Below are 26462 nucleotides of genomic sequence, written 5' to 3'. Positions count from 1 at the left end.
ACATATATATTACAATTATAAATATCTATAATGCAGTGTAATATATGGTGTACCTAAACAATAAGCACATTGTAGGTGATTCTGTACTTACACATTGGTGTTAGCAGTCTCGATGGACTCAGTGATAAGTCCGGTGGACTCCATCTTCTTCGCTGTAGAGCAATATATCACATATATAGAAATTTAGTTCTGTCAGCTAATTTAACCAGAGAATTATATATGTTATATGGAAATATAAAAATGAAAACCTATAGATGGTCGAGTTAACCCTTTAAGAACCCTATCTTTTTTAGGCTTTAAGGATACAACATTTTTTTATATTTTTCAATCTCCACATTCTAATAACTATAATTTTGTGATTTTGCCATCAGTGGCACCATATGAGGGCAGAGTTTTGTGGGATAATTTAATTATTTTTCTGTGCACCATTTTGGGGTAATTTTTTTAGGAGCAGAAATAACAGAAGAAACAGCAATTGCAAAAACAGTAGAGAAATAGGGTGATTATACTGGAAGATAATTACTGGTGATAGCTGTAGTCGCACCAGTCTGCAGTCTAATCCAACCTGCGGAAGAAGGAAAAGAAGGAAGAATTATAAATATGACGATTACAGGTTATAAAATGGTCAGAAAAATTATATTTCTATGCAAAAATCTAGGTCAGACAAAACAAGGAATTTCCTGCAATAACCAATCAGATTGCAGCTGAGAATTTCTGCTAATTATATGAAGGATTACTTTGTATTATTTGCCTGTCGTGGCTGGACACGGATATCGGATTCTCTGCATCTCTAATAGAGTAATGCGGATGAGTCACCTAATAATAGGGCCTGCTGGGGTTGTTGGGACATTTGTATTATATTTCCCTCTACATTCCCACTATCACTACAGTGTTATATATGGCCCCTTGTCCCTGAGGCCTAGTCTCCTGATGAGTGTGGGGGTCATGTCTACGAGGGCTAGCACCAGATATTGGGGTAACAGTCACTATCATGGTGGTTCTGCAGTCAGATACTTACATGCTCTCCAAGAAGAATACATGATTTTCATGTTGGTCCATGAACTGCAGGAATTCCTCCCTGGTCCTAACAGAGAGCAAAGCAGATGGTGACAATCTAGGACATTGTCTCTCTAGTTGGTTTCAACCTTGTAACATTTGTTTTCATGATATCCTTCCAACTATCTAAATATCATCAGGGGTTATATAAAAGGATACTTACATCTTAGCTGGGTATAGATGCCCGTAAACTGCCATGGTACAATGATCTCCAAATGACTCTCAATACTACTAAAGAGTAAATAGGTTAATGAGACGCTATGTGTCTGGGTCAGCCATTATTATATATAGGACTGGACATTATATAATACTATTATATACTCATTCCTTATGGGCTCTTATTATTTCTGTGTTGCCCCTTCCAAAAATTGAGGACCTTCAGAGTCCCCAAACTCACCACCTAGTATGTACAGGTAGCACAAGCATTAACATACTTGACTTAACATATTAACCCGACGCTCTGACTCAGTAAGGGTTAAACTCCCTCCCTCTGCTCTCCTCCCCACTCCCTCTTTGGAATGGGAGCGGGTGGGGCGGAGACTATTGCCGCCTCGTCCCACCTTCTCTGATTTCTGGCTGTAGACAAGGGGCGGGACGGGGTGGAGCTAGGCTCCACCTCCTCCCCACAGGTAGCAATGGGAGGAGGCAGAAGAGCACGGCGCTTAGCCCTGCCCCATCCCCTCCTGTTGCAAAGAGTGAGCAGAAAGAAGAGCAGAGGTGAGCCTGCGAGGGGGAGGGAGAGGAAAGGGGCAATGGCATGGTTACCCTGGCGTATATATATGCGCTGGGGCCCATGCCGTGTGAATGGGCACACAAACATTATATTTGTGCGCCCGTTCACAAGCTTAAATGCCACAGATGATAGTGTATATCGGCCAACCGTGAAAATGGCGGCCGATATATGCTTGTGGGAAAGAAGTCTTATACAGCGAGTTTTAGCAAAAAATCCACATCACAATCCACAATGTGGCCTATTTAGTGCACTTCAGCCCCTTGAATTCCATCAAGTTGAAGGGGTGAAATCTGCTGCAGATCTCCGGTACAATCTGCACCAAAGAATGGATTTTAACGTAGAGTTTAATGTGGATTTTCCAGCATGGAAAATTAGCACAAAATCTGCCGCGCTCGAATGCAACCAAAGGCTGCTCTCACACACACCGCATTTTACGGCAAGGTATAAGTGGGGCTTCTCAGACCTGCGCTTGAACGTGGCGTTGTATTGCCCAGATTTTCACGTGCTGTCTGTCCTATCTTTCAGCGTTTTCACGTATTTGTTTTTTCTAATGAAATCACTTTTTAGTCAAAAGATTTTCATTTTACAGAGCAATTACAAACATATTCTTGCATTTTTGTATTCATATAATAATATATATATATTCAATTTAGCTCTTTCAGTTGAAATAACAAAGTAACGACATCAACCTGACTTTATGGAAGTACACAACTTCTGATTTATAGTCATTCCTGTTGGTTACAATATTAATTTTAGATATGATCCCATTATATGCGTATTGTCCTAATTAAAGAGAAGGAAACAAAAAGGGATCTTCCCGAGAACTGTGAGGTTCATCACAGACCAACCTTGATATAAGAATGAGAGTCAAGTGTCATGAAAGCATTTAGTTTATTTTGTTGGTAGTCTTAGTTATCACATGAGGTGTGTGATAAGTATCTTTTCCAGGGTGTCCTGGAGAAATGCAGTGTATGACAAACTAGAGCAGCTAAGCACGTCTTCAAATATGTAGATTTGGTTTAGCTTATTCTTCCACATCTTTTACCCCTTCCCTCCATATGACATAAGTGTATGTCATGGCAGCGGGGTACTTCCCGCAACTGGACATACCCCTACGTCATGTGGATAGTGTGAGATCATAAGAGATCTCGCACTATCCAGCAGTGGGAGCCAGATGTCACTGAGAGCCCCGGCCTCCCACTGCAACAGCGGGGGTGCATCAGACATGCACCCCCCCCCCCCCCCCCCCGCTGTTAACACCTTCCCTGCCATGATCTATGCAGATCACGGCACGGGAAGGGTTCACAGGGGGATCGTGCTCCCTCTGTGATGTTATCGGGCTCTCACGATGTAATTGCAGAGAGTCTGGCTGATTGACATGGTAACAGGACCCCACCTACAGGCATCCTGTATTATCATTGCTATGATGGCTATAATAAGCAATAAGGCATTGCAGGAGAGAAGTTCTACAATGCCTTATCCTAGTGATCACCTGTGTTATGCTGTAAGTCCCCCAGAGGGACACAAATGGTGTAAAAAAAGATCAAAATAATGTACAAAAAATAAAATTGTAAAACAAAAGGTTGTAAAACTTTTCTTGGGCTTTTTCTCATGTAAGCATAAAACAAATCTTACATATTTGGTATCGTTGTGTCCGTAGTGACACATACAATAAGTTGAACATGCTTTTAATCCTGCATGGCAAAAGGAGTAAAAAAAAACGCTTAAAAAACTGTGGCAAAATGCTAATATTTAGCCAAAAAAACACAATAAAAGTAATCAAAAAAGCTGTATGTACCCCAAAATGGTACCAATAAAAACTACAGCTTGTCTCGCAAAAAGTAAGTGCCCACAGAGCTCCATCCATGGAAAAATAAAAAAGTTATAGGGCTTTGAATGCAATGTTTTACAAAAAAAAGATTTCCAAAAAAAAGGGGGTTTATTAAAAAAATAAGAATTCTGGTATTGTTGTAATTGTACAGACCCACAGAAAAATGTATTGTATCATTTATGCTGCATAATTAAAGCTTAAAAAAAAAAAAAAAAAAATCTATGGCAGGTTCAATGCATTTTCTCTCCCTGCGAGCATAAAAAATAATAGTTTTACAATAGGGTCTATGTACCTAAAAAGGGCACCAATAAAAACTACAGTTCGCCACGCAAAAAAACAAGCCCTTATACGGCCGTGTCGACGAAAAATTTAAAAAGTTATGGCTTTTGAAAGATGGAGATTATCGTCCGCCAAAAATCGTTATGTCCTTAAGCCCAAAATAGGCCATGTCCTTAAAGGGGTTGTCCCGCGGCAGCAAGTGGGTCTATACACTTTTGTATGGCCATATTAATGCACTTTGTAATGTACATTGTGCATTAATTATGAGCCATACAGAAGTTATAAGAAGTTTTTCACTTACCTGCTCCGTTGCTGGCGTCCTCGTTCCCATGGAGCCGACTAATTTTCGCCGTCTAATGGCCAAATTAGCCGCGCTTGCGCAGTCCGGGTCTTCTCCTTTTCTCAATGGAGCTCCGTGTAGCTCTGTGTAGCTCCGCCCTGTCACGTGCCGATTCCAGCCAATCAGGAGGCTGGAATCGGCAATGGACCGCACAGAAGCCCTGCGGTCCACGGAGGGAGAAGATGCCGGCGGCCATCTTCAGCCGGTAAGTAAGAAGTCACCGGAGCGCGGGGATTCAGGTAAGCGCTGTGCGGATTTTTCTTTAGGTCCCTGCATCGGGGTTGTCTCGCGCCGAACGGGGGGGGGGGGGGGGGGGTTTGAAAAAAAAAACCCCGTTTCAGCGCGGGACAACCCCTTTAAGGGGTTAAAGATAAAGGGTATGTTTTCCCCAGTAGAGGGGGATTAATGCTTTAGCGGCAGTAATCATATATCATCTTTTTGAGGGTTGTAGGACGCTTGAGGTCTGCTAAGGATGATTATATCGGGGGATAGCTGTATGTTTTCCTTGAGTATAATGCCCATTTCTCTCTCTACCTCTGCCCAAAAAGTGTTGACCTTAGTACAGTTCCACCATATATGTAGGAATGATCCTGTGTGCTCTAGGCACCTCCAACATCTGTCCGTATCCGAGAGTCCATATGCATTTAACCATTCTGGAGTTTTGTACCACCTAGTAAGCAATTTGTAATGACTCTCCTGAAGATGGACACAAGGTGAGATCCCATATGTGTTTTTAAACATTGTCCTAATTTCTGCATCCGTTATTTTTATGCCCCACTCCTTTTCCCATTACGAGGTATAAGATACTCTGCTTAATGCATGAGACGAGGTGAAGTTTTTTGTCAGGTGTGAAATCTACCTGAAAGTTTTATTGTGGGTGCTCATTAATTTTTCCAGTTCTGTTAACGGTCTTGACGAGTGGGGTTGGATTTTAAAATGTGATATAACAGCTGAAGGATGTACGAGGTGGAGGCCTGAACCTTCCTGTGTTTGCATTATAGTAAGAAGATCCTTGTGTTACACCTTGTTACATCCCTCCAACCATCTTGTACTGGCATTCCATCACATCACATTATACATTTATATCACATACTAGCGTACCCGTCGCGCGTTGCTGCGAAGACAGACATACATACATACATTCGTTTTTATATATCTAGATGACGGCAGCAGCGACCACTGAGGTTTTGTAGGCCGCTGCTTCCCCCTTGCAGGCTGAATAAAATAGCCGTTGTGTGGAACATCCAATTTATCCGGCTGCTGTGGCTTCTTGGGAAGATAGCCTAGTACATGTTTGCCCACTTCCAACTCCAATGGAGACTGACTGTAAATGGCTGGCGTGCTCTAGTATTTATGGTTTCAAGCTGTACGTGTCATTGCATACAGTCTATCTATCTATCTATCTATCTATCTATCTATCTATCTATCTATCTATCTATCAGGGTTATTGCATACAGTCTATCTATCTATCTATCTATCTATCTATCTATCTATCTATCAGGGTTATTGCATACAGTCTATCTATCTATCTATCTATGACATCAGGAAATGAGAGAATTAGATTCCGTACGTAAAATTTGAACGCTAATTCTTTGGCGCTTTGAATTGAATAATCGAGTTGGGACCCATTAACTTTTCCTATTTATGACATAATCAATGCTCGTGCCAAATTTTAAGTTTCTATGACATTGGGAAGTGAGAGAATTAAGTTGGGATGAGACATAAGGCCTTGCCCATAAGCATTCCCCAACCTCCAAGAACTGAACCTACCTACCTGAATGAGATTTTGTAGGCCGCTGCTTCCCCCTTGCGGGCTGAATAAAATAGCCGTTGGGTGGAACATACAATTTATCCGGCTGCTGTGGCTTCTTGGGAAGATAGCCTAGTACATGTTTGCCCACTTCCAACTCCAATGGAGACTGACTGTAAATGGCTGGCGTGCTCTAGTATTTATGGTTTCAAGCTGTACGTGTCATTGCATACAGTCTATCTATCTATCTATCTGGGTTATTGCATACAGTCTATCTATCTATCTATCTATCTATCTATCTGGGTTATTGCATACAGTCTATCTATCTATCTATCTATCTATCAGGGTTATTGCATACAGTCTATCTATCTATCTATCTATGACATCAGGAAATGAGAGAATTAGATTCCGTACGTAAAATTTGAACGCTAATTCTTTGGCGCTTTGAATTGAATAATCGAGTTGGGACCCATTAACTTTTCCTATTTATGACATAATCAATGCTCGTGCCAAATTTTAAGTTTCTATGACATTGGGAAGTGAGAGAATTAAGTTGGGATGAGACATAAGGCCTTGCCCATAAGCATTCCCCAACCTCCAAGAACTGAACCTACCTACCTGAATGAGATTTTGTAGGCCGCTGCTTCCCCCTTGCGGGCTGAATAAAATAGCCGTTGGGTGGAACATACAATTTATCCGGCTGCTGTGGCTTCTTGGGAAGATAGCCTAGTACATGTTTGCCCACTTCCAACTCCAATGGAGACTGACTGTAAATGGCTGGCGTGCTCTAGTATTTATGGTTTCAAGCTGTACGTGTCATTGCATACAGTCTATCTATCTATCTATCTATCTATCTATCTATCTGGGTTATTGCATACAGTCTATCTATCTATCTATCTATCTATCTATCTATCTATCTATCTATCTATCTATCTATCTATCAGGGTTATTGCATACAGTCTATCTATCTATCTATCTATCTATCTATCTATCTATCTATCTATCTATCTATCTGGGTTATTGCATACAGTCTATCTATCTATCTATCTGGGTTATTGCATACAGTCTATCTATCTATCTATCTATGACATCAGGAAATGAGAGAATTAGATTTTGTAGGCCGCTGCTTCCCCCTTGCGGGCTGAATAAAATAGCCGTTGGGTGGAACATACAATTTATCCGGCTGCTGTGGCTTCTTAGGAAGATATCCTAGTACTTGTTTACCCACTTCCAACTCCAATGGTAATTGGCTGGCGTGCTCTAGTGGTTCCAAGCTGTACGTGTCATAATACAGCCTTAATGACATCACAATGCAGCTTATGAGAACATGTTGGGGCATGTTCGCGCGTTGCTGCGAAGACAGACATACATACATACTACGTTTTTATATATCTAGATGACGGCAGCAGCGACCACTGAGGTTTACCGCTGGGGTATGTCACTCTTATTACTAATGGGGGGAGTGTCACTATTATTACTGCTGTGGGATGTCACTATTATCGCTGGGGTGAAGGTGTCACTATTACCGCTGGGGTATGTGTACATGTGGCAGAAATGGGCAGGGCTCTTTCAGAATAGACCGGGTGCAGATTTTGACTGCTTTTTAGATGCGGAAATGCTGCAGAATTTTCCACAGAAATCTCCGCTGAGCACATTCTGCAGTATTTCCGCGTCCAAAAAGCAGTCAGAATCTGCACCCGGTCTATTCTGAAACAGCCTTGTCCTTTTTAGAACGACGGGGGTAAAATCATACGTTGTGATAAGCCCCGCCCCCTGACGTGTTGGCACTTTGCGATACATAAGTGGGTTTTGGGTTGTAGTTTGGGCACTCGGTCCCTAAAAGGTTCGCCATCACTGGCCTAGTACATGTTTGCCCACTTCCAACTTCAATGGAGACTGACTGTAAATGGCTGGCGTGCTCTAGTATTTATGGTTTCAAGCTGTACGTGTCATTGCATACAGTCTATCTATCTATCTATCTATCTATCTATCTATCAGGGTTATTGCATACAGTCTATCTATCTATCTATCTATCTATGACATCAGGAAATGAGAGAATTAGATTTTGTAGGCCGCTGCTTCCCCCTTGCGGGCTGAATAAAATAGCCGTTGGGTGGAACATACAATTTATCCGGCTGCTGTGGCTTCTTAGGAAGATATCCTAGTACTTGTTTACCCACTTCCAACTCCAATGGTAATTGGCTGGCGTGCTCTAGTGGTTCCAAGCTGTACGTGTCATAATAGAGCCCTAATGACATCACAATGCAGCTTTATAGAACATGTTGGGGCATGTTCAAGGGCGTCCGATGTTGATGACATCAGTGATGACATCACAATAGCAGGTGGCTTACTTATTCGATCTACGTGGGGGGGGGGGGCGTAACTTTCGACGAAGCTCGCGCGCCATTTATCGTAGGATATTTGTACTATGCCTATAATCTTCCCAGGAGTGTACTCAACAACTTCCCAAAGTTTCATGGCGATCGGATGAATGGTGTAGTAGCGCATAAAGGACAAACACGCACGCACGCACACACGCACGCACGCACGCAGACAGACATACATTCAATTTTATATATATAGATTACTACAGGAGTAAAGAAGAGATCAGAACTGAAGAATAGGAGACATGATAGAAGATAGCGGGGGACAAAACAGCATACTTGCCTCCAACGCAAAACTGCAGGTCTAAATGGAATGTTGGCGCTGCAGCTCCTTATATAAACTGGGTTATGTCATAATTTGATCATGGCAGGGGGAGGAGCCAACAACTGCAACATTCCGTGACATCACACTCTGCAGCCGTTAGACATCAGATGAGGCCGAGCAGCCAATCAGATTCCATATAGATAAAATGGTCTCTAAATTCACCCCCAGCCCCAAAAAGCCTTGTACAATGGACAATAACGTCATTATTTCCATAGAGTGTAATTTTGTAGTCATTTCTAGTGATTATAACACTGATAGATCCACAACCATCACTCATATATGCCTGTAGTGCCCCAGTATATCGTTTACTGGTCCCTCCATAAATGGCATACATGTCTTATGTGGATGCGCTGTGCAAAGTGTCCTGTCATTTTGTTCTATGTGTTGCACAGCTACAGTGAGTGAAGGGTTAAATGTTTACAGTGCTCGGAGACTGCCTGTAAATGTATCACGTTTGTCTTGTCATGTGGTATGACAAAAGCGATAAAAGGAGTGTCTGAGAGCGGGAAAGGAGTCCATGTTAGAGGTCCATGTCTTCAAGAGTCCCAGACATATGGGGGCACCTTCAGTCCCCATATGTTGAAGCATGGAGGCAGAGGAGAGGTATCCCATAGTGACTGCAGCCTGGATGTGAGTGGAGTGAGCCCATTCAGCAGGAGAGAGCATCAGTGAGTTACAGACACTATGTTCCGTAGCAAGACCAGTGCAGAGGTACTACAATTGACACATGCCCCCCTCGGTAATAGTGACATCCCCAGAGCGGCCCCTAGTATAGTAGTGACATCCCTTAGAGTGATCCCAGGTATAATAGTGACATCCCCCAAAGTGACCCCCGTGGTAATAGTGACATCCCACAGCGGTCCCCGCGGTAATAGTGACACCCCCCACAGCGACCCCTAGTATAATAATGAGACTCCACAGAGGCCCCCAGTATAATAGTGACATCCCCAAGCAGCCCCAAGTATAATAGTGACATCTCACAGCGGCCCCCAGTAGTAATTGTGCCCCCCACAGCGGCCCCCAGTTTAATAGTGACATTCCATCAGTAGTAATTGTACCCCCCACAGTGGCCCCCAGCAGTGACAGTCCCCCCCTGAGACCCATATACTTACCATCTCCTCCTCGTGCAAGCTCTGTTGTTCCTCTGCCTATCGCGCCACTAGCAGCGCTGATCGCAGGTGCACACTGTGACGTCAGTATGTTGCCGGACGCCTCCTCCTCCTGCTCTTGCGGAAGCTAAGAGGAGACGACAGGGGATGGGGAGGCAGATTCCGGCTGCACACGGACGTCACAGCGCCGCTAGCAGCGCAGTGAGTGAATAACGGCAGGGAGAAACGCAGCAGAGATCCGTCTAGGGCACATGTGTCAAACACAAGGCCCGCGGGCCGAATCCGGCCCGCTGCCTCGTTTCATGTGGCCCGCGGCGTGCCGACGCTGCTCACCACTAAGCTATTACCAGCTGGAGTGCTGCAGCTCCCCGCTGGCATATTAACATTTTTCACAACACTTCTGCCCTATTCAGCAATTCCAGCAACCTGATTGGTTGCTTGGTGAATCAGCCAACCCAAACAACCAATCAGGCTGCTGGAACTGCTGAATAAGCAGAAGTGATGTGGAAAATGTTAATATGTGAGCGGAGGGGAAGCAGCGCAGACAGCAAGGAGGAGGTAAGTATGTGGTTTAGGGGGGCTAATGGTGGCTGCTGGGGGGGGGGATTTAGTGGTTGCTGCCGAGGGGGGTGTTAATGGTATTAATGGTTGCTGCTGGGGGGGGGGGGTTAATGGTTGCTGCTGGGGGGGGGTTAATGGTTGCTGCTGGGGGGGGGGGGTTAATGGTGACTGCTGAGAGAGGGGGGGTTAATGGTGGCTGCTGAGAGGGGGGGTTAATGGTGGCTGCTGAGAGGGGGGGTTAATGGTGGCTGCTGAGAGGGGGGGTTAATGGTGGCTGCTGAGAGGGGGGAGTTAATGGTGGCTGCTGAGAGGGGGGAGTTAATGGTGGCTGCTGAGAGGGGGGAGTTAATGGTGGCTGCTGAGAGGGGGGAGTTAATGGTGGCTGCTGAGAGGGGGGGTTAATGGTGGCTGCTGAGAGGGGGGGTTAATGGTGGCTGCTGAGAGGGGGGGTTAATGGTGGCTGCTGAGAGGGGGGGGTTAATGGTGGCTGCTGAGAGGGGGAGTTAATGGTGGCTGCTGAGAGGGGGGAGTTAATGGTGGCTGCTGAGAGGGGGGAGTTAATGGTGGCTGCTGAGAGGGGGGAGTTAATGGTGGCTGCTGAGAGGGGGGAGTTAATGGTGGCTGCTGAGAGGGGGGAGTTAATGGTGGCTGCTGAGAGGGGGGAGTTAATGGTGGCTGCTGAGAGGGGGGAGTTAATGGTGGCTGCTGAGAGGGGGGAGTTAATGGTGGCTGCTGAGAGGGGGGAGTTAATGGTGGCTGCTGAGAGGGGGGAGTTAATGGTGGCTGCTGAGAGGGGGGAGTTAATGGTGGCTGCTGAGAGGGGGGAGTTAATGGTGGCTGCTGAGAGGGGGGAGTTAATGGTGGCTGCTGAGAGGGGGGAGTTAATGGTGGCTGCTGAGAGGGGGGAGTTAATGGTGGCTGCTGAGAGGGGGGAGTTAATGGTGGCTGCTGAGAGGGGGGGTTAATGGTGGCTGCTGAGAGGGGGGGTTAATGGTGGCTGCTGAGAGGGGGGGTTAATGGTGGCTGCTGAGAGGGGGGGTTAATGGTGGCTGCTGAGAGGGGGGGTTAATGGTGGCTGCTGAGAGGGGGGGTTAATGGTGGCTGCTGAGAGGGGGGGTTAATGGTGGCTGCTGAGAGGGGGGAGTTAATGGTGGCTGCTGAGAGGGGGAGTTAATGGTGGCTGCTGAGAGGGGGAGTTAATGGTGGCTGCTGAGAGGGGGGAGTTAATGGTGGCTGCTGAGAGGGGGGAGTTAATGGTGGCTGCTGAGAGGGGGGAGTTAATGGTGGCTGCTGAGAGGGGGGAGTTAATGGTGGCTGCTGAGAGGGGGGAGTTAATGGTGGCTGCTGAGAGGGGGGAGTTAATGGTGGCTGCTGAGAGGGGGGAGTTAATGGTGGCTGCTGAGAGGGGGGAGTTAATGGTGGCTGCTGAGAGGGGGGAGTTAATGGTGGCTGCTGAGAGGGGGGAGTTAATGGTGGCTGCTGAGAGGGGGGAGTTAATGGTGGCTGCTGAGAGGGGGGAGTTAATGGTGGCTGCTGAGAGGGGGGAGTTAATGGTGGCTGCTGAGAGGGGGGAGTTAATGGTGGCTGCTGAGAGGGGGGGTTAATGGTGGCTGCTGAGAGGGGGGGTTAATGGTGGCTGCTGAGAGGGGGGTTAATGGTGGCTGCTAAGGGGGGGGGGTTAATGGTGGCTGCTAAGGGGGGGGGGGTTAATGGTGGCTGCTAAGGGGGGGGGGGTTAATGGTGGCTGCTAAGGGGGGGGGGGTTAATGGTGGCTGCTAAGGGGGGGGGGTTAATGGTGGCTGCTAAGGGGGGGGGGTTAATGGTGGCTGCTAAGGGGGGGTTAATGGTGGCTGCTAAGGGGGGGTTAATGGTGGCTGCTGAGAGGGGGGGGTAAATGGTGGCTGCTGGAGGAGGGGGGTAAATGGTGGCTGAGGGGGGGGTTAATGGTGGCTGAGGGGGGGGGTTAATGGTGGCTGCTGAGAGGGGGGGGTTTAATGGTGGCTTCTGAGGGGGGGGGGATAATGGTGGCTGCTGGGGGGGTCACTATTAGGGCTTGTTCACATGGGTATTTCGGTAGCACAAATACGCTGTGTATTTGCGCAATCAAAAATTGCTAATGCCTGCATATTTAGGCACGGAAAAAAGAACGCAGATGGGCCCACTGAGATGGTGCCCAAATATGCAGTGAATACATAGGTTTCCTGCGCATTCACCACATATTTGCGCGGCCCATTCACTTCAATGGCCTATTGGAGTGCGTAGTACGCAACAAAATAGGTCATGCTGTGTGAAAATGTACATCATGTGACTGAACTCACTGAAATCAATGGCTTCTATTCACTGCATATGATGTACGCAAATACGCTTGTGTGAACAGGCCCTTACTATACTGTCTTACAATCGGCCCTTTGAAGGTCACCATAAGCCCGATGTGGCCCTCAGTGAAAATGAGTTTGACACCCCTGGTCTAGGGGCATTAGCCTTAACAAAACACGAAGTGACAGTGTTCAGAGCTGCACTCAGATTACAGCATGAATATAACTTTGTATCTCTTTGATTTGTGTTTATAAACACTTCACAGTATTACATATAACAAGTAACCAACGTCACCCCTGTGTGCAAAAGTCCATCATACTCCGAAGACCTGGAGATCGGAGCTGGAGACAGACAAGTGGAATGTAGACACACGTTTCCCATTGTGTTTCCTATTGTTTTCACAACGCATGCTGCGCAATGGATTTTCCTGCCCTATTGAAAACAATGGGCGATGAGTTCTGAGTAGAGATGAGCGAGCTTACTCGTCCAAGCTTGATGCTCGTTCGAGTATTAGGGTACTCAAGATGCTCGTTACTCGAGACGAACACCACGCCGTACTCGAGTCAATTGCATTTCCTTCCCTGCATGTTTAGCGCCATTTTCTAGCCAATAGACATGCGGGTAAGGCATTACCACTTCCTGCTGTGACGTGCCAGCCCAATCCCACCCCACAATAGTGAGTGGCTGGGCCCATCAGGTGACCGCGGAGTACTTAAACTGGTCCCGCCCGTGGCTCGCCTCAGACGCATGCTGGCAGAGGTTAGGGAAAGTGCTGCTGCTGATATAGGGAAAGTGTTAGAGTAGGATTCTGTCTTCAAGAACCCCATTGGTCCATCTTAGGGCTACTCCACATCGTGTGCATTACTGTTGTGGCTGGCTGGGAGCAGTAGTGCACCAATTTTTTTTTCATCTCGGGCTGTGCAGGTCATTTCAGCTATAGTGTTCTCAGTCTGCAGTGTATTATGCAGAGTTTAGAGAAAGAGCTGCTGCTGATATAGGGAAAGTGTTAGAGTAGGATCCTGTCTTCAAGAACCCCTTCTTAGGGCTACATCTGACCGTGTGCATTATAGTTGTGGCTTGCTGAGAGTTGTAGTGCATCCGTTTTTGTATTACGCATGTAGGCCTGTTCCCAGCCTTTCAGTAATATCGTTCTCAGCCTGCAGTGCCGTACAACCAGCTCTCACCGTGAAATTGCTCTCTAATATTTCCTAGCCTACTGCGAATGACTTCATTTATACCGTTCTGTGTCTGCAGTGCATTAGACACAGAGTGTTGGGGCACAACAACTTTTATAGGGAAAGTTATACACTATACAGTCCTGATCCTCCGTGCAAGAACCCCAAAGCTCCTTCATAGGGCTACATCTGACCATGTGCATTATAGTTGTGGCTTGCTGGGAGTTGTTGTGCATCCGTTTTTGTATTACGCATCTAGGCCTGTTCCCAGCCTTTCAGTAATATCGTTCTCAGGCTGCAGTGCCGTACAACCAGCTCTCACCATGAAACTGCTCTCTAACATCTGCTAGCCTACTGCAAGTGACTTCATTTATACCATTCTGTGTCTGCAGTGCATTAGACAGAGGTCTCACCGCTAAACAGTGCTGTAATATTTCCTGGGCAACTGCAAAGTATTTCAGCTCTGCCACTGTGCAGTGCGTCTCACAATACATTTTTCTTGGTGGGGTTGAGATAGCTGCAGTTACTAGCACTATCCACTGGCTTTAGAGTCTTCTCCCACTCCACAAAGCCTCTATTAGTCTACAAGTCTCTGCGAGCGGTAAATTACCCCTAGGTATCAGCGCAAGACAAAGAGCCTCCGCTATCTACAAGTCTCTGTGTGCGGTGAATTAAGCCACAGTTGTCAGTGCTATACAGTGGGGTAATTTATTTGGGCCCTGCTCTATTCTTAATCTGCCATGATGAGGAGTAGGAGTAAGGGTCAAGGACGTGGACGCGGACGACCAAGTGAGGGTGTGGGCACAGGCCGAGTTCCTGGTCGTGGTGAATTCACAGGTCTGCGTGGTAGACCTTTATTACAAACAGAACAGTGTGAGCAGGTCCTGTCATGGAGCAATGTATCGACCACCCAGTCCTCTACGCAGTCCACTATTTCCGGCCTAGGGACTGCAACTCTGAATCCTCTGGCTGCTCCTCCTTCCTCCCAGCCTCCTCACTACATGAATATGACATATTCTGATGAGCAGACAGACTCCCAGGAACTGTTCTCGGGTCTCTGCTATGAGTGGGAAAAAATGGTTCCTCTCTCACCTGAGGAGTTTGTCGTGACCGATGTCCAACCTTTGGAAAGTTCCCGGAGTCCGGGTGATGAGGCTGGGGACTTCCAGCAACTGTCTCAAGAGCTTTTTGTGAGTGAGGATGATGATGAGACACAGTTGTCTGTCAGTGAGGTAGTAGTAAGTGGGGTAAGTCCGAGGGAGGAGCGCATAGAGGATTCTGAGGAAGAGCAGCTGGACAATGAGGTGACTGACCCCACCTGGTTTGCTAAGCCTACTGAGGACAGGGCTTCAGAGGGGGAGGCAAGTACAGCAGCAGGACAGGTTGAAAGAGGCAGTGGAGTGGCCAGGGGTAGAGGCAGGGCCAGAGCGAAGAATCCCCCAACTGTTTCCCAAAGCACCCCCTCGTGACAAGCCTCCGTGCAGAGGGCTAGGTGTTCAAAGGTGTGGATGTTTTTTAGTGAGAGCGCGGACGACCAACAAACAGTGGTGTGCAACCTGTGACGCACCAAGATCAGCCGGGGAGCCACCACTACCAGCCTCACCACCACCAGCATGTGCAGGCATACGATGGCCAAGCACCCCACAAGTTGGGACGAAGGCCGTTCACCGCCTCCGGATCACACTGCCTCTTCCCCTGTACCCCAACCTGCCATACAGTTCCAATACCCCTCCTAGGATGCACGCACGAGCACCTCTCGGCCTGCACCCACACCCTCACCTCCATCGTCCTCCACTCCATCCAGCAGTGTCTCTCAGCGCAGCGTTCAGCTGTCACTAACACAAGCGTTTGAGCAAAATCGCAAATACGTCGCCACCCACTCGCACGCACAACCTTTAAACGTGCACATTGCCAAATTAATCAGCCTGGAGATGCTGCCGTACAGGTGGGTGGAAACGGAGGCGTTTCCAAAAACATGATAGCGGTGGCGGTCCCACGCTACTCGGTCCCCAGCCGCCACTATTTTTCCTGGTGTGCCGTCCCAGCCCTACAACAGAACGTCTCCCGCAACATAAATCATGCCCTCACCAACGCAGTTACTGGGAAGGTCCACTTAACCACGGACACATGGACAAGTACTGGCGGGCAGGGCCACTATATCTCCCTGACGGCACATTAGGTGATCTTGGTGGAAGCTGGGACCGAGTCAGATCCTGGGACCGCTTACATCCTACCCACACCCAGAATAGCGGGTCCTACCTCGGTGCTGGTATCTGCAGCGTTTTATGCAACCTCCTCCAAACCCTCCCCCTCCTCCTCCTCCGCCACCTATACCTCTCAATTAAGAAGTGAGAGCACTTCACCAGCACTTGGTAGCACGCGGCAGCACAGCGTGGGCAAGCGTCAGCAAGCCATGCTGAAACTAATCAGCTTAGGTGACAAGAGGCACACGGCCCCCGAGCTGTTGCAGTGTCTGACAGAGCAGACCGACCTCTGGCTTTCGCCGCTGAGCCTCCTACCGGGCATGGTCGTGTGTGACAACGGCTGTAACCTGGTGGCGGCTCTGCAGCTCGGCAGCCTCACACACGTGCCATGCCTGGCCCACGTCTTTAATCTGGTGGTTCAGAGTTTGCTGAAAAACTACCCTCACTTGTCTGACACCAAGGTGTGCCGCGTCTGCGAACATTTCCGCAAGAACCCCATGGACGCTGCCACCCTGAGGACCCTGCAACATTGGTTTCAGCTGCCAGAGCACTGACTGCTGTGCGACATGCCCACATGGTGGAATTCTACGCTGCACATGTTTGCCAGGCTGTACGAGCAGCGTAGAGCAATAGTGGAATACCAGCTGCAACATGGGCAGAGTAGTGGGAGTCAGCCTCCGCAATTCTTTATTGAGGAGTGGGCATGGATGGCAGATATCTGCCAGGTCCTCGGAAACTTTGAGGAGTCTACCCAGATGGTGAGCGGTGATGCGGTCATCATTAGCATTACCATCCCGCTGCTTCGCCTGCTGAGAAGTTCGCTGCTAAGCATAAAAGCTGATGCTTTGCGGAGATGGGGGATGACAGTATGTCGCTTTATAGCCAGACCACCCTCATGTCTATATCTCAGTGCGTTTAGGAGGAGGAGGAGGAGGAAGAGGAAGAGACAGCTGGCCACACTGCAGAGGGTACCCATGCTGCTTGCCTCTCATCTGTTCAGCGTGTATGGGCTGAAGAGGAGGAGGAGAAGGATCCTGAAAGTCATCTTCCTAGTGAGGACAGCGATGTGTTGCATACTGGGACCCTGGCATACATGGCTGTCTTCATGTTAGGCTGCCTTTTCCGTGACCCGCGCATTAGATGCATTATGGCCAACACAGATTACTGGGTATAAACCCTTCTAGACCCACGATATAAGGAGAACCTTTCCACTTACATCCCAAAGAGGAAAATGGTACGAGAGTGATGCAATACCACAGGGTCCTGGTGGAAAAAGTGATGCTAAAGTTCCCATCTGGCAGCCATAGTGGCAGAAGACGCAGTTCCAAGGGCCAAGTAGCAGGGGAGGTGCGGGGATCAGGCAGCATGTCCAGAGCAGGCAGGGGAACACTCTCCAAGGCCTTTGCCAGCTTTATGGCTCCCCAGCAAGACTATGTCACCACTTCCCAGTCAAGGCTGAGTCGGAGGGAGCCACCAGTCGATTGTTCCACCGTCCTCCATGATGCCTCTGCTCCATACAACTATTGGGTGTCAAAGCTGGACACGTGGCACGAACTTGCGCTGTACGTCCTGGAGGTGCTGGCCTGCCCTGCCGCTAGCGTCTTGTCAGAGAGGGTGTTTAGCGCAGCTGGGGGAATCATCACGGATAAGCGTACCCGCCTATCAACTGACAGCGCCGAGATTCTTATCCTCATAAAGAAGAACAAAGGCTGGATTTTCCCAGACTTCTCTTCTCTACCGCTGGAAGCAGCAGATTCTAAAGAATGTTTTTGCTGCAACAGGAAAAAAAATGCATCCTCTATCACCCCAAAAAAGGGGAGAATTAGCTTTGTTTATCCCTCTCGGATATTATTACTCCTCCTCCAAAAACAGCATGTCATCACGCTGAACTGCCAATTTCTATACGGCCCAAAATGCTCTGTTTTAAACTTTTAAAAGTTTTATCAGTTTTTGAAGTTTTAAAAGTTAAACTTAAACCAATTTTTGCAAATGGCTGCCTCCAGGCTCTGTTAGAAATTAACCAATAACGAGCTGTATGTTAAAAAAATGTTTGTGGGTTTCACCTGCCCTTGTGTTTGAGCAATTTTTCAGGGGTACACTTGTACTCTTGGTACACCAATTTTTCACGCCATTGCTAATACTGTTAACAAACTAATCTTTCCAGGCTTCGCCTAGACTCTTAGTAAACAATTTGTTACAGGAGTTTGCCTATACTATTGCTACAGAAATGTTACAGTAGTTCGCCTATACTTTTGCTACAGAAATGTTACTGGGGTCCGCCTATACTCTTGCTATAGAAATCTTACTGGGGTCCGCCTATAGAGTTGCTACTGAAATGTTACTGGGGCTCGCTTATACTTTTGCTACAGAAATGTTACAGGGGTCTGCCTATACAGTTTCTACTGAATGGTTTGAGGGGTTCACCTATACTCTTGCTACAGAAATGTTACAGGGGTTTGCCTATACTTTTGCTACAGAAATGTTACTGAGGTCTGCCTATACTTTGGCTACAGAAATGTTACTGGGGTCTGCCTATACCTTTTCTACTGAATGTTTTGAGGAGTTCGCCTATACTCTTGCTACAGAAATGTTACAGGGGTTCGCCTATACTATTTCTACAAAAATGTTACCTTCGTCTTCCTATACTTTTGCTATATAAATGTTACTGGGGTCCGCCTATACAGTTGCTACTGAATGGTTTGAGGGGTTCGCCTATACTTTTGCTACAGAAATGTTACAGGGGTTCGCCTATACTATTTCTACAGAAATGTTACCTGGGTCTTCCTATACTTTTGCTATAGAAATGTTACTGGGGTCCGCCTATACAGTTGCTGCTGAATGGTTTGAGGGGTTCGCCTATACTTTTGCTACAGAAATATTACAGGGGTCTGCCTATACAGTTTCTACTGAATGGTTTGAGGGGTTCGCCTATACTTTTGCTACAGAAATGTTGCTAGGGTCCGCCTATACTTTGGCTACAGAAATGTTACTGGGGTCTGCCTATACCTTTTCTACTGAATGGTTTGAGGGGTTCGCCTATACTCTTGCTACAAAAATGTTACAGGGGTTCGCCTATACTTTTGCAACAGAAATTTTAATGGGGTCTGCCTATACTTTGGCTACAGAAATGTTACTGGGGTCTGCCTATACAGTTGCTACTGAATGGTTTGAGGGGTTCGCCTATACTCTTGCTACAGAAATATTACAGTGGTTCACCTATACTTTTGCTACAGAAATGTTACGGCGGTCTACCTATGCTGTGGGTGCACAAAGACTTCTCATCGCGGTGTTTTACCTATCTGACCTATCTGACTAACTTGGGCAGAAATGTGGGCCAAGGCCGACATTGTTTGGGCACTCTGATTTCTTCATGTGTAATACCATCTTTTGCACCCACAGCATAGGCAAGCCCAAAGAACTCAAAGAAGGTGTGGAGCTATCTGACACCTACACAGAATGAAGTGTTTGGGGGACACATGGATTTCCCATAGCTATTTAACTCATAGCACCTTGGGTCACACAAGGTGGAGGCTAAAACAGAGCCTGACCCAGAGCCCACTCACGTATTTCCCACACAGAGTATTGCGGGTCCTACCTCGGTCATGGTTTCTCGGTCTTATTATGCCACCTCCTCCTGCTTGGGGTCTGGGATCAGCGCTGGGCAAAATGTATTTTCTCTCGTGTTACCACAGTTATCTGAGACACTGGTTTGGGCCAAACAAAAGGAACGTTACTGCATTAATGAGACGTTCACAGCTGCACTAGCATCCGAGTCCGCTTTATCCCCACGATTACTGATGGTGTGAGCCGAGGTCCTTGGCAGGGTGAAACTGCCGTGTTTGGGCACTCTGATTTCTTTATGTGTAATACTTTCCTTGGGTTTCAGGGGCTCTCCTATGCTGTGGGTGCACAAAGACTTTCCATTGCGTTGTTTTACCTGTCTGGCACAAATACACTGACTGACTAGGGCAGAAATGTGGGCCGAGGCCGAGGCCCTTAGCAGGGTGAAACTCTGCCATGCTTGGGCACTCTGATTTCCTCATGTGTAATACCATGTTTGAGTTCCTTGGGCTCGCCTATGCTGTGGGTGCACAAAGACTTCCCATCGCTTTGTTTTACCTGTCTGGCACAAATACACTGACTGACTAGGGCAGAAATGTGGGCCGAGGCCGAGGTTCTTGGCGGGGTGAAACTCTGCCATGTTTGGGCGCTCTGATTTCTTTCTGTGTAATACCATCTTTGTTCACCAACAGCATAGGAGAGCCCAAGGAACTCAAGACTTCCCATTGCAGTGTTGAGCTATCTGACACCTACACAGAATGAATTGTGTGGGGACACATGGATTTCCCATTGCTATGTAACTCACGGCACCTTGGGTCACACAATGTGGAGGCTGGGACTGAGCCTGACCCTGGGCCTTCTCATGTGCTTCCCACACAGAGTATTGCTGCATTGTGGGGCTGTGTAGAAGTGCTGGCACCTGAGTCCCCTTTATGCCCACATTTGCGGCTCCTGACAATTTTGTGACGGAGGTGGCACGGGATTGGAATGATGATCGTACGTCAATTTATCATCAATTTTCAACAGCATTGTGGGCTATCACCCACACTTTCAAAGAGGGTCGCTGCCTAGCCCTGCCAACCCTCTACAGTGTGTGCCTCTAGTTCCTCCTCATCCATTACGCACCTATAAATAGACATGAGAGTGGTGTGGCTATAAAGTGAGCGTGTGGCCTGAGGGCAGCTGAAAGCTGTGCAGGGAAAATTTTGGGTGCGCTGTGGACGCAGAGTCATGCGGGGGGGGGGGGGGGGGGGTTGGACAGCAATGCCAGCATGTAACCCAGGAGAAGAGGCAGCAGTGTCACCCGCAGGCAGTGATTGTCCTTGGTTGCAGGTAGTGCGGTGCTTAGCTAAGATGTGCCAGCATGTGTACCTTGCTAATGAGGGTTTGTCCAAAGTAAATTGTTAGGGGGGTGATGCCAGACTCTTGACCGCATGTTGCCTTAATAATGGGACCTGGGAGCCTCAGATGCAGCCATGCATGCTGCCCCTGCCCTTTCCTATCTGTTTCTATGGTGTTTTCATGACTTTCTGATGTTTTCTGGTGTTTGACAAGTCATCACCTATGCGGAGCATCGGTCCCATACAAAAATACTCGAGTCCCGCATAGACTTCAATGGGGTTCATTACTCGAAACGAGCTCTCGAGCATTACGAAAAGTTTGACACGAGAAACGAGCACCAGCTCATCTCTAATACCTACATATTCCTGACTTCTGAAGCTAAATTACATTCATATTTGCGTGAGATTCTCAGGCATGTGAAACTGGCCTCATGTACAAACAATGCACAGGTGTTGATATATATCCTTCATTGTTGCTTCAACTTGAATGTGCATATGGGTCAATTTTTTTAACTGTAGCACCTGACTAGCGATGAGCGAGCATACTCGCTAAGGGCAATTGCTCGAGCGAACATTGCCCTTAGCGAGTACCTGCCCGCTCGAGAGAAAAGGTTCGTCTGCCAGCCCGGGTGACAGGTGAGTTGCAGCAGTGAGCAGGGGGAGCAGGGGGGGGAAGAGGGAGAGAGAGATCTGCCCTTTGTTCCTGCCCGCTCTCTCCCGCCGCTCCCTGCCCGCCGCCGGCAGCCAAACCTTTTCTCTCGAGAGGGCAGGTACTCGCTAAGGGCAATGCTTGCTCAAGCAATTGCCCTTAGCGAGTATGCTCGCTCATCACTACACCTGACCCAATTGCAATGCTGGAATATGGCGCAATAAGTAAGGTGGACAACAGCAGTAACAGAAGAAAACTTTATTCCACAGGAGACACAAAGCATAGCAATCAGTCACAATGGATATAAGCTTGATTGTTACATAGTCTGTATAAGGGCCAGACGATATACGCTACCGTGTGATGCACAGGACAGCATATACACTGTTGGGCGGGGAAGGGAGCTTACCTGTGTTCCCCTTCCCTCCCCCTCACCATCTCTCTGCGAGGGGAGGAGGCGGGATGGGGCAGGAGCTAGTGTAATGAGCTCCCGCGCCCTCTACCCCTTGCAGTGTTTGAAATGGGAGGAGCTGGGCGGGGAAGGGGCTTTGCCCTGCCACCCCTCCCATTGCAAACAGCAGCAAGGGGTGGGGAGGAGAAGAGACACTGCTAAACTTCCTTCCAGCTCCCTTCTCCTGCAGCTGTCATTAGCTCCCATAGGAATCAATTTAGCTGCCGCCACTGACGTGGGGAAGCCCCACTGGGCGCTTTTATGCTACGGAGATGCGCCCCTGTGCACAGATACATTGTAAACTAATGCATCAGAGTGGCAGCGTATATCGGCCAGGGCATGAAAGCCCAACCGATATACGCCCGTGTGAATATGCCCTGAGACACAGAACTTGCTGGTTACAATAATGGTAGGCACTTAGCATTGCAGTTATAAATTCACTTCCCAGCTCACCCTGGGCTTAACTATCCCTTAGTACAGACTTCTAAGTCCAGAACCAATCCACTTTAGAACTTTTACCCACTAGCGTTTGTTTTTTTTTTATGGTGCGTTTTTTTCCAAATGTCAATGGGACTTTCTAATGTTAAAATGGCATCACACAAAAATCGCAAATTTGCGCTTCTGCAATTTTTTGTGTGATGCGATTTTAACATTAGAAAGTCCCATTGACATTTGGGGAAAAAAACGTACCAAATTCGCAGTGAAAAAAAACGCTAGTGGGTAAAAGCCCAAGTAAGAACACTTCCGGAATGGGAATCTCTGCAGGCCATATCTCACAAGGACACAGTACACAGTTCAAGAAGCCAAAACTGAGGATCATGACCGGCAAGATATCAAGGTTTTCGACGTATCTTTACGTTTGTTGGACTCCATTTCGGTCTTGTCCGCCAGTCAGTCATGGGCTTTCGGGCACTGTGGTGCACACTGCCATTACATGATTATAGCAACCATGTGGCACATTAAGTAGCCATGTTAAAATCTCAGACTCCGGCCTTGAGGCTCCCTTTCAGTCTTTGTATGACATACTTACAGTGTGATACCCTTTTGAGTGAAAACGAGAAGCAGAATTGTTGACGGGTCATATGTTCTTCTTACTCTCATTTCCTCTTCTATTTCACATGCAAGTCTTGCTTTGGTGACAATGGAAGGACTGCTGTGACCCCCCCAAATATAGCAGCCCCTTCATCATCCATGAGAATCCCAGCGGTCTGACCAGCATCAATCACAAACTGATGGCACATCCAGGCTATATGTGAGTATTACACCAGACTTTTGTAAAGTAGATTTTACTATCACACACAGAAATAGAAAAAAGGGCACAGAACAAGTGTAGAAGGTTAAATAATATAAAATTTATTTTTATTATATGTGTTTTGGTTGTTACCTCCCATCACTCACGAAGAGGGAACAGCAACACGCAGGACAGGAAAAAACCCCAGTGGAGGAAACCTGTTGGGAAACCATGGCTGCTGTACTGCCCTTCCTCTGGGCATACTAAGGGAGGGTAACACTATAAAATGTGTGCGAGGTGATGGTGTGTGACTACCTACAGTGACTGCATGTGACTATTCACAGCGACTGCATGTGCCTATCTACAGCGACTGCATGTGCCTATCTACGGCGACTGCATGTGCCTATCTACGGCGACTGCATGTGCCTATCTACAGCGACTGCCTGTGCCTATCTACAGCGACTGCATGTGCCTATCTACAGCAACTGCATGTGCCTATCTACAGCGACTGCATGTGCCTATCTACGGCGACTGCATGTGCCTATCTACGGTGACTGCATGTGCCTATCTACATCGACTGCATGTGCCTATCTACGGTGACTGCATGTGCCTATCTACGGTGACTGCATGTGCCTATCTACGGTGACTGCATGTGCCTATCTACGGTGACTGCATGTGCCTATCTACGGTGACTGCATGTGCCTATCTACGGTGACTGCATGTGCCTATCTACGGTGACTGCATGTGCCTATCTACGGTGACTGCATGTGCCTATCTACGGTGACTGCATGTGCCTATCTACGGTGACTGCATGTGCCTATCTACGGTGACTGCATGTGCCTATCTACATTGACTGCATGTGCCTATCTACATCGACTGCATGTGATTATTCACAGCGACTGCATGTGCCTATCTACAGCGACTGCATGTGCCTATCTACAGCGACTGCATGTGCCTATCTACGGCAACTGCATGTGCCTATCTACGGTGACTGCATGTGCCTATCTACATCGACTGCATGTGCCTATCTACGGTGACTGCATGTGCCTATCTATGGTGACTGCATGTGCCTATCTACATCGACTGCATGTGCCTATCTACATCGACTGCATGTGACTATTCACAGCGACTGCATGTGCCTATCTACAGCGACTGCATGTGCCTATCTACAGCGACTGCATGTGCCTATCTACGGTGACTGCATGTGCCTATCTACATCGACTGCATGTGCCTATCTACATCGACTGCATGTGCCTATCTATGGTGACTGAATGTACCTATCTACGGCGACTGCATGTGCCTATCTACAGCGACTGCATGTGCCTATCTACGGCGACTGTATGTGCCTATCTACATCGACTGCATGTGCCTATCTACATCGACTGCATGTGCCTATCTATGGTGACTGAATGTACCTATCTACGGTGACTGCATGTGCCTATCTACAGCGACTGCATGTGCCTATCTACAGCGACTGCATGTGCCTATCTACAGCGACTGCATGTGCCTATGTACAGCGACTGCATGTGCCTATGTACAGCGACTGCATGTGCCTATGTACAGCGACTGCATGTGCCTATGTACAGCGACTGCATGTGCCTATGTACAGCGACTGCATGTGCCTATGTACAGCGACTGCATGTGCCTATGTACAGCGACTGCATGTGCCTATCTACGGCGACTGCATGTGCCTATCTACGGCGACTGCATGTGCCTATTTACGGCGACTGCATGTGCCTATCTACGGCGACTGCATGTGCCTATCTACAGCGACTGTATGTGCCTATCTACAGCGACTGTATGTACCTATCTACGGTGACTGCATGTGCCTATTTACAGTGACTGCATGTGCCTATCTACATCGACTGCATGTGCCTATCTACATCGACTGTATGTGCCTATCTACAGCGACTGTATGTACCTATCTACGGTGACTGCATGTGCCTATTTACAGTGACTACATGTGACTACCTACAGTGTGTTGGTATGTAATGATGTTTATTGAATGTGTTTGTGGCTATACAGTGCGTGAACACATAAGTATGAGCCATTAGTGTATGAGAGTGTATATGTGCATGTGTGTGACTATAAAAAGGATACCGGTCTTCATCCATCGAGGTTGTTGTCGGGATCCTCCTTTACTTGGCAGAATTTCCTCAACGATGGGTACCAGCGAAGTGTCTTACAGAGGCAGCAGTCTGGATGTTGGAACCATCTGTGGCTGATGATAAAGTCTTCCTCGTCCATCCTGAATATGGGAATAGCCAAGCTGTGATAGCTCTGCCGCTCTCTTGTCCATGCCCAATGGGAAGGGGCTTCTGCCATGACCTAGAATTAAACGTGTATGAATATTATTATCACCACAGACTATTCATCAAAGTCTGGAGTATTTTCTATTATTTCTACTTACCAGGTCACAAGTGGTCCGGTCCACCAAAGCTCTAAATTCCATTCGGAGGAGCAGCTGGTTCCCTTGCTGGAAAAGTACTTCTGTGTTCTCCATCCAGGTGTCTCCTAAGGCCCAGGGGTAGATCTGCCACCGAAAAGGGAGTTCCTCTTGCATCTGGTTGGCTAAGAATCTGGCAGAAACAATTACACAAGATGATAGAACAAGTCAGAAGAGTGTAAAGCGGTTTACCATTATAAGAAAGGCAGACCATGAGAAAAGGGGGGAGCTAATGAACACTAAACCAAGTAATGCTATGGGATCCTGGAGTCTTCTCCATAGTTCACTTGGACTCCTGTTACTGGTTTTAGTTTTCATCTTTATATTTATACATCTGTAAATCCAGATCTGGTAAAATAAAAGCAACTTACAGAGCTGGGAAGAAGTTTGTTCTATATTCCTCGGTACGCAGTCCGGCTCTCCTGAAGTATATGAGGACCATCGCCAGGAGGTACTGGTGGGAGGAGAAGGACAGTGACAGGCTGCGACTACTAGCAAGTACAGAATAAAACTACTCGGTATGGTTAAATCTCATTGTTACATCTAATAATGACTACTATGTCAGCAGGTTATACAGTGTGGTGTATCACCAGACCTATCATATTAGCATAAGTCCCTATATATATGTATGGTGGATATTCTGTAATATTATCTTGTCAGATATCTTCATACACCCATCACAAGCGAGGAACATCCAGCAGTATTTTATCAGTAAATGTATCAA

At 47.4% G+C, this 26462-nt stretch overlaps 1 long non-coding RNA gene across 1 annotated transcript; it reads left to right on the top strand.

Annotated features, from left to right (window-relative positions):
• Positions 1-550: 550 nt before the first annotated feature.
• On the top strand, positions 551-26231 carry LOC136624856 (uncharacterized). The gene is made up of 3 exons (XR_010792459.1): positions 551-624; positions 23187-23313; positions 25706-26231. It is a non-coding gene; the product is annotated as an uncharacterized lncRNA (long non-coding RNA).
• The last annotated feature ends 231 nt before the right edge of the window (positions 26232-26462 follow it).

Source organism: Eleutherodactylus coqui, chromosome 4 (assembly GCF_035609145.1).
Source record: "Eleutherodactylus coqui strain aEleCoq1 chromosome 4, aEleCoq1.hap1, whole genome shotgun sequence".
In the NCBI taxonomy this organism is placed as follows: domain Eukaryota; kingdom Metazoa; phylum Chordata; class Amphibia; order Anura; family Eleutherodactylidae; genus Eleutherodactylus; species Eleutherodactylus coqui.
Note: the sequence above shows the minus strand (reverse complement) of the source record. Positions and strands in the feature narration are given on the sequence as shown.